We start from the raw sequence: 13,450 nt of genomic DNA, 5'->3' as shown, positions 1-13,450 counted from the left end.
ATGGAAATACGACTGCCCTACAATTTTATTCAAGAGGCATTTAATCTGTCAATCTTCACGCTTAGCAGATAACTTTTTTGGCCGTATTACGGCTAACGGTTAACCCCATTGAGACCCTCCTACTTCTAACAGAAAAATTCTAAATTCCACCAACACGTAGATGATAAAAATTAAATACGCTAACTTGATTTGACCACGGTGATTGTTCTTTCTTGACGTAGTCATAGTGTTATTAAAATAGCTAGACACCAAGCTAGTGACTATGCTTTGCTCACACGAATGGTTCGAAAAAGGCCCTAAAATGGCGTTACAGCTTGAAAGTACATATCAAATTTAAATTTCATGACACATGCCTAATCTTTGGAACAGCCTATACCGAAAAATTACGTGACGCTATACAAAAAGATGGGGAAGCGCGCGATTTGGTGAGCATCGCGTGACATCTCTTATGGAAGAAAATGATAACGTGGAAGTTTCTGTCTTTCAAGTAGTAATCATCATGAATTCGGGAAAAATAAACCTTCTCAACGCCAAACAGGTAGAGTGCCATTACGAAATTATAATCTTCCAAACTAGATATTTATAGATGAAGGCCTTTTTTGCCCCTAACTCCTTAGGGGCTTGCCTGTAAAAGGTGTCTGAAGAGCTTAAAAGGTGACCTCTGCACTATTTTCCAGTATATTTGTATTTCGAAGGGCAACTGAGCGAGAGGAGACTAAAGGACTTCATCAACGATTGGGTCAGAAAGAATAAAGAATTAACAAAGGCCAAGGTTAAGGAGATGATCGAAATAGATTGACGCCAAAAGAACTAGGTACGTATGATGGACGATCCTCGCAGTAGATAGCGCTATTTGAGCAATAGCGAAATTCAGACCTGAAAAAAATCAGGCCTGTACGGGACTCGAACCACTGACCTCTGCGATACTAGTGCAGCGCTCTAACCAATTGAGCTAACAAGCCAACTGAGAGCAGGCCGTTAAGTTGATTCGTAATGAACCCGTGAAAGTGATAAATGAGATAGAATAAATATATGAAAATCATATATTTTGAACTGCGGTATTTGATACGTATGATGGACGATCCTCGCAGTAGATAGCGCTATTTGAGCAATAGCGAAATTCAGACCTGAAAAAAATCAGGCCTGTACGGGACTCGAACCACTGACCTCTGCGATACTAGTGCAGCGCTCTAACCAATTGAGCTCTAACCAACTTAACGGCCTGCTCTCAGTTGGCTTGTTAGCTCAATTGGTTAGAGCGCTGCACTAGTATCGCAGAGGTCAGTGGTTCGAGTCCCGTACAGGCCTGATTTTTTTCAGGTCTGAATTTCGCTATTGCTCAAATAGCGCTATCTACTGCGAGGATCGTCCATCATACGTATCAAATACCGCAGTTCAAAATATATGATTTTCATATATTTATTCTATCTCATTTATCACTTTCACGGGTTCATTACGAATCAACTTAACGGCCTGCTCTCAGTTGGCTTGTTAGCTCAATTGGTTAGAGCGCTGCACTAGTATCGCAGAGGTCAGTGGTTCGAGTCCCGTACAGGCCTGATTTTTTTCAGGTCTGAATTTCGCTATTGCTCAAATAGCGCTATCTACTGCGAGGATCGTCCATCATACGTATCAAATACCGCAGTTCAAAATATATGATTTTCATATATTTATTCTATCTCATTTATCACTTTCACGGGTTCATTACGAATCAACTTAACGGCCTGCTCTCAGTTGGCTTGTTAGCTCAATTGGTTAGAGCGCTGCACTAGTATCGCAGAGGTCAGTGGTTCGAGTCCCGTACAGGCCTGATTTTTTTCAGGTCTGAATTTCGCTATTGCTCAAATAGCGCTATCTACTGCGAGGATCGTCCATCATACGTATCAAATACCGCAGTTCAAAATATATGATTTTCATATATTTATTCTATCTCAAAAGAACTAGGGTAACGAAATCAGACTCGCTTGTTATGAAATTTGTTAGCTGGCGAGCAAATGATGCGTACAGCTATGGTGCGTGTAATTGATGTTGTTTTTTAGAAAGAGTCATTTTGAAATATGACATATCAAACACAATATTGAAAGAATCCTTGAACCTGGGATAATGAAAGAGAGACCTCCACCTGTCTCCATTCCCCCCCCCCCCACCTTTTTCTTTTGACCCACGACACTCGACCTGCTTTATATTAGTTTATTTCTCTCTTGCCTTCCATCGCGTATGCCATGAAAGCCCCAATGTGAATTGAATTACTTCTACCCCGACGTGTAACTTGGCACATGATTTCGAAGGGCATGGAATTCCCATTTTCCATAAAAAGAAATCTATAAAATTAAGCTGTATTTTTAAAAACCAGGTTTTATAAGCTTCCATAACAGGCCACTCCAAAGCACCAGAAAATCGAAGGGCAGGATACCGTTATTTCCAGCAAAGAAAGTAATGTCCACTGGGCGTACAAAAGTTTTTATTGTAGCCAAAAATGATGGAAAATAACGAGGAATACGGATAGGTGGACAGTTATAACGCTAGTTTTATTCAAAATAGGTAAATTTTCGCGGTTGAAATTTTACTCTTCATAAATTCCGTTGCATTTGCTATATTTATTGCAAGAAAACTGCATCAAACTAATCCGTCCCTTTTCTTAGCTGGCAAAGCGTATAGGAAACGGGCCCAGAAAAAACGCATAACATTTTTTTGACTAATACAGCCTTAACGAGCCGAGAATTATCCTTCAGTAAAAGACAATTTTGATTTTTTCAGAGAACCTTACCAAACAACGTTCTTCTCGGTCATGGAAATTGCCTTGTTGTCCTATATGTATCGCTTTTCTGCAGTGACTCAGTAATAAGTTGTATATTATCTGAAGAAAAATCAAACGCACTGCAATGTATATAGTAAGCAGATTCCGGAGTGTTTTAACTGATCTATCCGTATTCTTATGAAAGAAATTATTCATTTCTACCTCACTATTGAGGATTGCTTGAAGACGATATGCCATATTTCTGGTAACTATTTGATTGATATCATCCAGGAGGTTCACACCAGATAACCAATAGTGTGGAAGATTTCTCCGCTCCAGAAAAATCTGTAGTGCTCGAAGAAATCCAAGGAAATTTGTGCCCAGCGTGAATGGTTCCCCAGCGCGTCTCCACTGACCCAGTTCTGCAAACCTCCTCCCTTTATGTAGTGCATGAAGGCGGTCTTCAAGTAGTATGACTCCAGCGGTAAAGATGTTGCCTGCCTCTTAACCAAAGTTTTCACGATTCGGAGGAGCTCGTGCCTGCAGCCATGACCTCTGTCCATGTACTCCAGGACTTGCTTTTCCTGTAATGAAAAAGACTGCCTCCACAGAAGCTCATGACTAGACACAGAATGTCTCCCTTCAGTGTAAGGCTTGGTAACATAGCAGCTCTCCCCGACTTGGAAACAAGGAACGAGATCAACTGGTAAAAGCTTCTCGTTAGTTCCTTTCCTGAGAATGTCCAGCTGTATTGCTGGCTCGTGGTAACGAACAACCAGACGAACCTCAGAGAATAGCGATTTAGCATTGAAATCATTCACTGCTCGGTTAACGAGGCTGTTAAACCAACCATCTTGAAGGCGCATAGGGTCGATATAGCCTTCACGACTTGCATACTTACGGAACGCCGAGTCTTCTCTTGCCATGATGCGGACATACCCAGGTATTCCGGATCCGAAAACCTCAATCTCTCCCCTTATAATTTGGATATATCAACAAAGTTGAAGTGGTAAATTGGCCACCGCAACGATTTCCAAAGCTGACGTTTCGAGCGTCAGCCCTTCGTCGGAGCGAATGACGAAGGGCTAACGCTCGAAACGTCAGCTTTTGTAATCGTTGCGATGGCCAATGTACCACTTCAACTTTGTTGATATATCCAAATTATTTCGTTACTCCCACCGACGCAACCCCAAACAGTTTCTTTCGAAACCATCAGCCTTTATTCTCTCCCCTTCTAGCTTTCAAAACCACCGTGACATCTACTTCATCGGCGGCTTCAGTCTTCAGCCTCTCGTATACACTGCCGCTATATATACTCCAGTTTTAGTATTGGAAGAGAGGAGTGCTGTCTGCAGAACGCCATGATTTGATCTTCGACGTAATCTTTTACCAAGCGTATTGAGTGGCGGGTCCATGTTCCCCTCAGAAATTTTGACATACTTTACAGAGAAAGCACGAAGTTTCCTCGTCAAATTTGAGGCGTCTCCTCTCCTTGCCTCGGCTAAGCCATTTTCTGATACGCAAACTCCCGCCCATAACGAGCCTCACACCGTTAGCAATAAAAAGTCTAGGTATCCAGCACTTTTACTCCGCATTCTCTGCTGGATACTTAGTAGCTTGCTTGGGTAAAATCTTTGATCATATTTCGCTTCTAATCTGATAGAGGCATCAACTTTAACTCTGATCACTTTCGTAACGAGGGACTTTCGTAACGATATAGGTCAACAGGATTAGAGTAGCATCGAATGCTACTCTGATACTAATTTAATGTGGGCTGCATGGAAACAACTATTCCTGGAATGTGTAAACAAGCATGCCCCACTTCATGTAAAACGGACGCGCGCCTCAAAGTCACCTTGGATTACATCTTACTTAAAGAACTGAATGCATGACAGAGATGTTTTTAAATCGAAAGCATCGCTTTCTAAGGATGCTAATGACTGGCTAAAATTAAAAAAATGTCGCAACCTAGTTAATAACGAAATTAAAAAAGCAAATGAGCTCTATTATAAAAGGGCATTAGATAAAAACGAAGGCAATTCGCGCCAGACCTGGAGGATTGTAAATGAGCTCACGTCGAGGAAAACTAATAATTGTTCCATTTTTCTCGACCTAAAAAAGGCTTTTGATACCTTTGACCATACAATTCTTATGTCTAAATTATTCGAATATGGCATCCGCGGTATCGCTTATGAATGGTTTAGGTCATACCTAGATAATCGAAATCAACAATGTTTCGTAGATGGTTCGCTCTCAATTAGTCAATTTCTCACTTGTGGAATTCCGCAAGGAACAATTCTAGGACCCTTGCTTTTTGTTTTATACATAAATGATCTTCCTAATTGCCTGTCTAATTCAGTTGCACGTTTGTATGCCGACGATACTCACCTGACCTTCGCCAGTAACAACATAGAAATGATCAATGATGTTATGAATCACGATCTATCCAATGTTAATACATGGCTCACTGCAAACAAATTGACTCTAAATTCATCTAAAACTGAATTCATATTAATTGGATCGCGGCGAAGGATAGGTACTTACGATACTTCCCATAAACTAATCATAGGTGGTGACATAATTAAACAAGTTAGCTCGGTTAAATCTCTGGGTGTGCATATAGACGAAAACCTTTCATGGAATATGCACATTGAAAAAATAGCCAAGAAAATCGCATCGGGCATTGGAGCAATTAAACGTTGTAGGCCTTTTGTTAACCGAACCACTCTGGAGTCCGTTTTCAATGCCTTAGTTCAACCGTACTTTAATTACTGCAGCGAGGTCTGGGGGCATTGTGACAAGGGTCTTTCGAATAAGCTCTAAAAGTTGCAAAACCGGGCTTCCCCTATTCTGACCTTCTCCAGTTATGACACAAGCGCTGATCCTCTTTTTGAACAACTTAACTGGAGACGGTTAGATACTCAGCGACAAATACAAGTGGCTGCCATGGTCTATAAATCTATACATGGTCTTGCGCCCGACTATCTTGGTTCTCTTTTTACTAAATATGATCCTCCTTATAATCTAAGGAACTCTGAAAACAAACTAGCTGTTCCATTGCCCCGCACCAATTTCCTGAAAAATAGCCTTAGCTATAACGGCGCGCTTATCTGGAATAGCTTGTCCCCTGAATTGCGGCAAGCACAATCACTTCAATCTTTTCGAAATGGTTGTCGCGATTTCTTCGTCAGAATCGACAAAACACACACGGCATCTATGTAAAGCAGAATTTCTTTATTTTTTCTATTTCACTATTAAATTTTAGATTATGTTTATATAGATTAAAGTAGAATGTAATTGTAATAATACTATCATTCTATCTGATAGATTTACCGTGTCTAAATAAAAATAAAGTTTAAGTTTAAAGTTTTTTTTTGCCAGGACTTCAGCCTGGGTGAACCAGAAAGGATAGACAACACTTTCCTATATTGACCATGAATGAAAAGCTAAGTATGTTATATATCCCAGAAGCACTCAGGCATTACACTAAATGCCAGGACTTCAGCCTGGGTGAACCAGGAAGGATAGACAACACTTACCTATATTGACCATGAATGAAAAGCTAAGTATGTTATATATCCCAGAAGTGCTCAGGTATTACACTGAATACCAGGACTTCAGCCTGGGTGAACCAGAAAAGATAGACAAAAATTCCCTACATTAACCATGAATGAAAAACTAAGTATGTTATATATCCCAGAACCACTCAGGCATTACACTGAATGTCAGGACTTCAGCCTGGGTGAACCATAGAGGATAGACAACACTTACCTATATTAACCAGGAATGAAAAACTAAGTAGATCATGTATCCCAGAAGTGCTCAGGCATTACTCTGAATGCCAGAGCACTTCTGGGATATATGGTGATGAGCGTGATTCCATCACGCTCATCACTTTACGACCGAGGTGATGGAATGACGTCTCGGTCAATAACATGATGAGAAGTATTAGTAAACAATAAGTCAATCAATGTTGATGATTTTTCCGGAATTCTCGTTGGTGTATCACTCGTTGGTCTCGGTGATAAATATTTGTCACCTGGAGAAGTTTGCACTTCTTGGCTTTATCATTATCTATCTCAGAGCATAAAAAAATTATGTCGAAATCCCCGAGCAAAACAAGCTTTGTCTTCTCAGGCAGAGAAGACATAGATGTGTTTAAATCTTGATAAAAATTTTCCAGATTCAAATCAGGTGCTCTGTAGACTGCCCAGATTATCAGTTTCTTGTATTTAGGTCGAGAGATTTCAAACGCACAAGATTCAGATAAAGGAGCGCCAAGATCGGGTCTAATTGGATGAGGAATACCATCTCGAAAATAGACTGTAGTGCCACCGCCTGTTTTGTGAGGTCGGCCAGATCACACGCAAGAATAACAGGTGCTTTCGTGTGTATATATCCAGGAATGAACACAGCGTCACAGAGTATCGATCCAGGCACACTCACATGAAAGGCATTGATTTCGGAAGAAGATCTCTTAAGATTTCCTTTCCACATATACAAGTACAAAAGCTTATCGAAATTCCCGAAGAGAAGGAAAATAATCTAATATTCAATTCGAAGACTAACACACGAAATCTTACCTAATGTTAACAATTCCCACACCGTCCTAGCAAATCCTGTTGAGAATCTGCCGCTTGCAATCAGTGTCGTCGGTAGAAGCTTTCCTAGGAGTTGTGATTAGGAGTGGAGCACTTAAATGCGCTCTTTAAACTGTAACGGAGTCGTTACTCAGACGACCAATGTGAAACGGACTTGAGTAGACAGATGTGACATAATGATAGGCGAGTCGGAGAATCCCCGGCACTGCTCTTTTGTTTTTGTACTCAGCTTGTGATATTGTGTTAAATAAAGAAAAAGGTGGATATAGAAAGGTAAGATCTCTGTTCTTCCTTTATAAACTGCTAAAAAAAGTCGAATTGGTCAGTTTCGAAGAATTACAGAAAGTGCCTGTTTTCAAATCATATGCCCCTTGCAAAGAATTCGGAAAAAACACTTTCATTATTAAAAAATTATCGAATCACCCGTTGAAGTATGTCTTGTCACTATCATAGTATTTTTTGTCATCATGATAAGAGTTGATCGAGTCACAAGTAATATTTTTCTTTGTGATAAAGTCGGTCTACAACAATTAAAAGACTCTATAGATGAAGATGATAGATATGACTATTTCGAATTTATGTGTCGTTATGACCTTGTCTCCAAAAACAGTATTTCAAAACATACACATTACTGATCCCGACAAAATGACCCACACTGCATTAGAACATAGCTAGCAGAGCCGCGCAATCAAATTCAGTATACGTAAGCGTGCTAAAAATCCCGATAGTGCACGCTGATAGCGTGAGCAGGTCGCTGCGCCAGAATTTCTTTTTTTCGCGCGAGTGGCCACTGTTAGCGCGGAGAAAAATAACATATTTCGCGAAATAATGGCTTCAAACAGAGACTCGGCCCACTTGTCCCAAAACGAAGAAAATTTTCTGACCTTTTCCCTTGGGCTAAAGTTTTTAAATGAGGCAGAAAAAGAGAAAAACAACGGGAAAGGAGACTCGGCATCAGCGCCGTCACGATTCGCTTCACTTGATTTTGTTCCCCGTTTTTGGATGGATAACTCGTTTATTAAAAAGAAACACCTCGCAATCCGAAGACTGAATTACGTGTATAATATACAAGAAACAAAATTCATGGTTAAAATAATTTGAAAATCTTAATAATAAAAATATACAAATATAATAAAAACGTTCCACTTAGGATAATCGTGTGTTAAGAAACTATACATACTTAAACATATATATTCACATCCTTAGGCTATGGCTAACAACAAAAGATTTTTGCGTCGGGTTTGATGCACAATTCCACCGGCTATGTTCTAAAACAATTGGTCCATGCTTTTAGCTGTGCACTATCGAGTTATGGAGCACGTGGGAAGTTTGGAGAGCACTCAAGAAGCTAGAGTTTCCCTCGGCTATTGCCTCGGGCAACTCATTCTTACGCTTCTTTCGTGCTCTCCAAACTTCCGACGTGCTCCATAACTCGATCATGGTGCATACTAAAGCATGAACCAATTGTTAAATGGCGTTAACTCCTCATGCTCAAAGGGGATAAGTTGCTAAAGAAACTGCTGTGTTGTGTCGGTGTGAGTAACAAGGTTATTTGGTATTATCAACTGAGTTGATGATGTGAGATGGCCTCGGAGTCCGTAAAGAGTTGAAAAGCTGACGTTTCGATCATTGATAGTTAGCCCTTTGTCATTTGCTCTAACGAAGGGCTAACGCTCGAAACGTCAGCTTTTAAACTGTTTAAGGTGGCCACTTTGCATTACCATCTCAATTGATAAAACCAAATTATTTTCCTTACCGTGCAGTTAGTCATAATGTGTATGATTACAGAGTGACAACGATAATATTCTCTTTTATTAGTTTCGTACTCTTTCTCTAATCGTTTCTCGTCTCGTTTGTCAATCATAACAATACACAGTTCGTGAACTTCCTGTATGTTTGTTGCCTGTCGACCGCTGTGTTAGACAAAGTATGCAGAGTTTCTAAACGTGAAAGAAACGCTGTCTTAAGATGCCACCAAGAGTGATTAATTATCTGCCTAAGGAATGCTGGGGGTTAATTAAATCGAAGAGCAGACACTTTGTAGTGAAAAAAAATAAAAGTACAAACTGTTCTTTGTGTATGACACAAAGGAAATTATTTTCGCGAGAGAAAAGAAACGTCTCACAAATTTTCAAAAGGTTTCTCCGAAAAAGGTAGTGAACAAACCTTTCTTCCTCCCGTCTGTAAGAACTTCAAGTGTACTACACGTTGATAGTATTTGGTGATCTGTGGAAAGCTATCCACCTTTTAAGAGTAAATGTCAGTAAAAATTAGAGAAATCGCCGACACAGCTCAAAATTCAATTTCGCCCATACTTTGTCCATTGGTAGGCTTTAGTCCCATACAGATGACAGCAATGTCTGTTTGTTAAAATTCTCGCTTGTATAGGAGAAATCTACTTAAAACGGTTGACACTATTTTCTTCAACGAAACCTTTGAAATTGTCATAATTCGTGGCGCTGTCGAGTCAGTTCATCGTGAGTTTTAAATTAGTTTCACACTAATCCTATTCGTCTGATGCTTCTGCAATTGATTGGCAGCACAACCAACTCATAACCTTTCCTTAAAAATAAAATATGTTTTTTTTTTTTTTTCAAGTGTACCTACAGCTGTTTTGAAATAGATTCGTTGGTACTTCAAACAAACGTGCCAAAAATGCCCGCGGTACGCAATGAAATCGACCAGGAAATCTGCTGAGCCAGGTTCAAGGATAGCTTCAACTTTCTACCGTTTTATTTCCCTGGGATCTTTTGTATCTGTATAACAAGACGACATTCCTGAAGTAAACCAATTTTCAATATCCGCCATTTTGAAGTAATTAACACTTCACATGGTTGCAATGAAAAGTTTCCAATGTAAAGCTCCTCTAAATTGTTAAGCGAAGCAAAATAAATGGAATAAGTTAAATATGCATCAGAGCAAAATGTAGAGGTACACTTAACAGAAATGCGTCGAGAAACGTTTACAAAATCTGCTGTGACTCTCCTCTTGACCTCGTCTTTACGTGTTTGGCTCGTCATGACATGTTAGTTTGTTTTGTGCTAAATTCTGCTTTCTCCTTTTCACAAGCGACCTTTGCTAAGTAAGTCGGCTTCATTTTGGTGACGTTTCCTATGAGAACACTTTTCGGTGTTGCGCTGGTAGACATAAAAACAACTTATACATTGCAACAATCGAGGACCGTTCAACGCGGTTCGATCACTTGTCTGATCTGTCACGCAATTGAGTAACAGGCATCATCGAAGCCGTGACTGCACTCTTTTTAATGTTGGGAGAAGTAATTTTTAAAAGACCCACATATCAATTGCGTGCAAAGAATGAGCCCAAGTTTTTTTAAACATAGTGACATTCTAAAGTTGAATGTTATAGTCCCAAAGATTTGCTTTTTGCTTGACCTGCTCAGGAAAGGCTACCTATCTCTCGACAAGCAACAAGAATATCACGTAATGATCAACATATTGCCAATTATTCATAGACGTGGACACGTAGTTAGGATTTTTGGCAGTTTGAATTTGAACAAAAAGAAATCACCATAAAGCAACTTCCTTTCAATCTAAACCTATTTATTTTCTTACTTTTACAGTGTACCATAAAAGCCCACACTTTAGCGTCAATTTCACCGCGTCTTTTCCATTTTTCGAACATCCCTGGAGGCGTGGCTCTTGATCTGACATTAGTGAGGTCAAGTAATATTATAAACTGGAAATAAATTATAGCTCTTATAGAGAGAATTAATCGCTTGATACTATTAGCGTTTGAATAAAATTCAAATGTTTGATATGCTTAAACTAATAACGTTTGAATAGCTTATATAAACCAGCCAAATTCGTTTTGATTCTATATAAAAAAAAAGTAAATAGAATAACAAAGAAAAATTGACTGCCAGCAATTGTATTTTGTACGGATGATGATTTTCCGTGTTCTTGCCAGTGAAATACACTTCATTCTAGTTCCAACTTCTCATCTGCGAGATCCGAACACGGGTGAAAGTGGACACGGCCGGCTACAAAACTCTGTCCAAACCGTTCAACCACTGCGCGTAGGGGTAATGGCCCCTTTGGAGCACAAAATTCTATCAACACAAACAGAAATGTAAATAAATAGACTCTTCTCGTCAAGCGTCATGGCTTGCACTGGTTTTCAGTACTTTCCAGTACCTAAAGTTTGAATACTGTTTGAATAAGTTTCAATACTGCTGTCCTTTTATCAGTTGATATTAACGTATATTATGGTGTAAACGATATTCACTCCTTGGTGGTCGTTTACTGACAGTAGATTACCATGCAATACGGTAACCTAAAAACACCCTTAGTGTAAGATAGATTAGATTCTCGCGGAGACTTTTTCATCAACAAAATTAAAGCTACTCTTCATCATAAAATAAGGAAGAGATATTATGGAAGCATTATTTAGCAGATCGCCTTAATTCTTTTTTGGCATACGCTCAAATAATTTTTTCGGAACCTCGCTTATTTGTTCCTTTGGAATTTCATAAAAGATTGCTATAATAACCCTTGCCATGACAAGAACATGGCCATCATTTGTTCTACAGTGTCTGGGAATTTTTGTAACACTATTGACGCTTGAACAGGCAAAGCGTGTTACTACGAAAACATCAGAGAGTACTCCTTGCTAAAATAACCTCAATTTCCGTGTCACATCCAATAATCTTCAACTGTTTTATTTATGGCATGTAATATTCCTGTTGCAAGATACGAGGGGGAGTCCCTGACGAGATTGATTCTCCCATCTTAGATCAGGTCCACATTCTCTCGACCATCAATAAAAACGTAAAAGCGATGCTTGAGAAAGGTTTATTGTTTCAATGACGCAATCTTATAAGACAATTTTCTGAAAAGTTCTCAGAGAAAATTGAAATTGACAACTCCAAAATTCACACTTCACAGTGTCACGCAACCAGACGAAAAGAACTGTTACTGGAGTAGGATACGTACGATTACGTTCAGTTAAACCTTGCAGACATAACTAAATGAATAAAACTTGGACATATCCTGCTTTTTAAAATATTAATAAGGTTTAAATCAGCGAACTTCCTCATGCCAGTGATACTGATCTTTGGACAAGCGTAATTAAGTAAGTGAGTTTATTTATTCACGTTGAACACAAAAGAGCTTACGACAAAGCTCGTAAGAACGTGCACGTGCTGAATACCAAAAAATTTGTTATAACATATCATAAAATGAATGAAAATCGTAAACTTTACAATTTATGATTTATGACCCATCGCTTCCAACCCGAAAATGCGCAGTAAGAAATCCCCAACTACTATAACTACTATGATGTATAATTCATCATTAATTAACCGTCACTTCGAACCCGATTTATAAATAGAATATGTAATACTGAAGAAATCCCCAACTACTATTACTATTATAATGTTCAATTAAATATCGGTAGCTGTCATCAAACATGCGTGCCGACGGTCTGCCGACGGATACATTATAGACACAGGTTGTTTCACACGCTACATAGTTTAAATTATTTATTATTTGATCAGTGTTTAGCATGGAAAAGCCGCAGTTTTCGTAGATTGTACATTCTGAAAAGTAAAACTACTAACTTAAATGCCCAGAAAGTAGATTTGGAACCGAAACCGAAGGTATCAACAAAACGCAACTTTTTGGTACAGTAGTCACCAAATGTCTTGTGTAAACAAACTGACAACAAGCAAAAATCTGCCAGAGTCTACCACCAATTTAATTAATTTTCTAGATAAGAAACAAAAACCAAGTCTTATCTTAAGTTACCTTATCATGTTTTAGCTTCAAATGTACTTTTCGACATGCCATCAATTGTTTCTTGATGGCCAAGTTAGTTGAAACTTCAATATGGCGGCTGCAGCAAATCTCGAAAATAAGCAAACTTCAAACAAGGGTTACTGCAAAACCAAAAATTATCCCAAAAAATTGAAAGTATATCTGAGAACGTCTATCCTTGAACTCTATCTGCAATATAGTTATTGGGTTCTCCTTCGCGTAACAACAAGCGTTTTTGGCAGCTGTTTAAGGGTACCATAGAGCTATTGAAAAACAGGCGCAGGGTGTCATCGAGAAAAAAAAATCCTAAAATATTTATAACGAGAAGATATCTG

General features: G+C 39.0%; 1 protein-coding gene and 1 pseudogene across 1 annotated transcript in view; both read right to left on the bottom strand.

Moving 5' to 3' along the window:
- Positions 1-13,450, bottom strand: part of LOC148738154 (uncharacterized) — a 73,268-nt gene that overhangs the window by 33,874 nt on the left and 25,944 nt on the right. The gene's annotated exons all lie outside the window — the stretch shown is intronic.
- LOC148738155 (cyclic GMP-AMP synthase-like receptor 3 pseudogene) lies at positions 2,729-4,175 on the bottom strand (annotated as a pseudogene).

Source organism: Stylophora pistillata, chromosome 2, assembly GCF_964205215.1.
Source record: "Stylophora pistillata chromosome 2, jaStyPist1.2, whole genome shotgun sequence".
Classification (NCBI taxonomy): Eukaryota; Metazoa; Cnidaria; class Anthozoa; order Scleractinia; family Pocilloporidae; genus Stylophora; species Stylophora pistillata.
Note: the sequence above shows the minus strand (reverse complement) of the source record. Positions and strands in the feature narration are given on the sequence as shown.